At 35.6% G+C, this 3161-nt stretch overlaps 1 pseudogene across 1 annotated transcript; it reads right to left on the bottom strand.

The window, feature by feature from the left end:
* Nucleotides 1-1110: 1110 nt before the first annotated feature.
* LOC308656456 (ATP-dependent DNA helicase Q1-like) lies at nucleotides 1111-2336 on the bottom strand (annotated as a pseudogene). The gene has a single exon. The product of its transcript is annotated as an ATP-dependent DNA helicase Q1-like (transcript).
* Nucleotides 2337-3161: the final 825 nt, after the last annotated feature.

Raw genomic sequence — 3161 nt, 5'->3', positions numbered from 1 at the left:
GAGGAGGGAGGGAAAAGGAAAGAGAAGGGAAATTGCATGGAAATGGAAGGAGACCCTCATGGTTATACAAAATTACATTCAAGAGGAAGTGAGGGGAAAGGGGGAAAAAATAAGGGGGAGAAATGAATTACAGTAGATAGGTAGAGAGATAAGATGGGAGGGGAGGGGATGGGGGATAGTAGAGGATAGGAAAGGCAGCAGAATACAACAGACACTAGTACAGTAATATGTAAAACAGTGGATGTGTAACCGATGTGAAGCTGCAATCTGTATACGGGGTGAAAATGGGAGTTCATAACCCACTTGAATCAAAATGTGAAATATGATATGTCAAGAACTATGTAATGTTTTGAACAACCAACAATAAAAATTAAAAAAAAAACAAATGTATTTGTATCTTATTTGTATTGATGACTTATTCTCTTTCTGTTTGAACTTTACAGCTAAAATCTAAAGTCATCTACTTTATTCAGCTTAAAATATCACTCACTTGTAGCAAAAAGTCTGTGTCAGCTTAATATTGCTATCAAAAAGGTAGTTGTGTCAAAAGAAAACAATACAATTAAGTATACCAAGGCTTAAGGAGCTTAAGAGGGTCAGGAACTTACTGTGAAGTATTTTATATTTATAAAATGTTGAATTAAAATTATTTACTTTCCCTATTTCATGTTATAAAATTATGTAATTCTTGATTCCCAATTTTGTCAGGCCTCAAATGCTCATATCTTCAGAGATAAGCTCTTAAAATATAGCTCTCTTATATATAGCACCAAATAAAAATAAATAAATAAAAAAGGTATTGTCCAATTACAATTAAAAAATAAATAGTTTTTAAAAATTAAACTATTAACCATAAAATTAATGGTGTGTACATTAAGGAACTGTTGTTTTCATGGGAAATTTGTAAAAGTCCTTTCAGGCATAATCAATTTTTCTTTTCTGAGCCCCTGTATTCTTAGAACCAGACTGTTAAAGCATGTTAGCAGATTTCTGGAAGTTACCTGAATTTTTCCTTCCTTTTATCAGCTTGTTCAGAATAAGATGTCTGAACCCTGAAGTGGCTCTGTGTGTGCTTGTTCACTTGTATAATAATGATGTGTGCTCCACTGTTCAGAGATTAGCTTTAGGTCCTATTTTCAAGTACTACATGGTAGTATTAGCTGTAAAACTATCGTCTTCTTTAAGATAGAGCTGCAGAAGAAAGTGTTATGATTTTCTCCAGGTCTTCCCAAGGAATACAGGAGCAAACACACCTGCTACTCTCTGTTTGGCTGCATCCTTTCCCATCCAAGAATCAATCCGTTTTAATAGAGTGAGTTTTTCATTCAGTTCTGCCTGTTTCAGGATCTTAATCAGATCTCTATAGTATTCTGTTATATTGCTATTTTCAAATGAAATGTCCTTACAAGCAGTTATCACACATTTTATTACATGCTTCTGAGTTCTGCACTTCATTAAATGCTGAGCTATTAATACATTTGCTTATGTTTTAGCAGTAAGCAGTATCTCATAAAACTTCTATTGTCCCACATTTTCCATGACCACCATCAAACTTACTATGAATATATCTTCAAGGCCATAATACAAAATGCAGTTTGCTGCCATATCATCTCAACCTGGATATCCACTCTCTTGGTAATAATTTTCCATGGCTTTACTCATTGAATGATGAATAACAAACCTCACATCTGACTTATCAATTCCCCCACCAAATGCAACCATTGCCACTACCACTTGAAGTTCATTAGCTGACTGTCTTGTATGAACCTGGTCTTATCATCTGATTCCATATTGGCAGGTGAGGACCTGCATGGATTCCCATTCTGTAAACTAACAGTTACTTGTTCAGAGTCTTTCTGAGAAAAACAATATATTATTCCTGATTTCCTTTTGTATCTTCCATTAATGAACTTTAATATATCCTCAATAAAATTTTCAGTGTTTGCTGAACCTCATAGTAAAGATTTGGAGAAGCTGTGAAAGTAAAACGCTTTTTAACATACAAAATTTTCTAAGCATCTTTCAAAACATGATTTTTGCAGTTTCAGTCAGCTCAGTTAGTGATGTGTTAGGGAACTGCTGCTTCAAGATACCAAGTGCCTCACGATCAGGTCTGAAATCACGTCTCCACTAACTACAGCCTTGAACTTCATCCACAAAAGATTTGAGTAAATCTCATCGCTTCATAGGCTTTCTCTAGCCTTGAGCTAAACAAGGCAAAAGTCTTTTGCAATCTTCTCTGGCATCACAGAAATTAGCTTTAAATTGGAGTTTTTATTTACCATTTCAGCATGAACCCATTTCACATATTCCTTAGAATTAGAAGCATTTAACATGTAACTGAAATTCTGAATTCTTTTGAAACCATTAAATGATCTTCCAGAAGAAAGATCAATGAGTGTAAATCACAAGTTTAAATTCATTTGAACATAATGCTAGTTACTGGTAGCATAAACTTTTTTTTTTTTTAACATCCTGAAGGTATAAAAAAGAAGTACTTCCTTTCCAGCCATTGTTACACATTAATAGTTTCAAATTGTCTGCAATTTAAAGACATTTTGCAGAACATCTTTCACTTTACCAGACTATGGGAAATCTATATTCTAAGCTGGAGGTGAAGAATCACATTCATTGTTTACCCCAACATCAGAACCCTTTAAGCAGCACTTTCTGTGTTAGGGGAGATTTTTTTCTGAAGAAGCTCTTGTTGCTTTTCCATGAATTCTTAAGTTTGAATGTCTACTGCATGGAGTTCATTGGCTACAGAATTCAATTCCTCAGTTACAGCTCCTTGGCAGGGGACAGAAACCAGTTCCTCCAGCTCTTGCTGAATCTCCCTGCTGCAGCAAGTTGGCCTGCAGCTTCTTTGGCTTCTCTGAATATCTGGATAGGCTTGCTTGCACCTTTCTGTGGCAAGGGCACCAGCTCTTCAGCAGGATACCTGCTCCCTGAAATAAATACCATTCTAAAATTGAACTGGAGATCCAAATTTCTGTCTTTCTCTGCAGCTCTGCAAATCTTGGCCTGGATTCTTGACCCACAGAAATTATTCTGTTTAGACCACTGAGTTTGTGCAATGTTGCTACTAAAAGGCACCAGCTTCTAATAGCTTATGGTCTAGTTAGAGAAGCATGACATGCCTACTGTATGTCAACCAACAA

Source organism: Spermophilus citellus (genome assembly GCF_964194105.1).
Source record: "Spermophilus citellus genome assembly, chromosome: 1".
NCBI lineage: Eukaryota > Metazoa > Chordata > Mammalia > Rodentia > Sciuridae > Spermophilus > Spermophilus citellus.
Note: the sequence above shows the minus strand (reverse complement) of the source record. Positions and strands in the feature narration are given on the sequence as shown.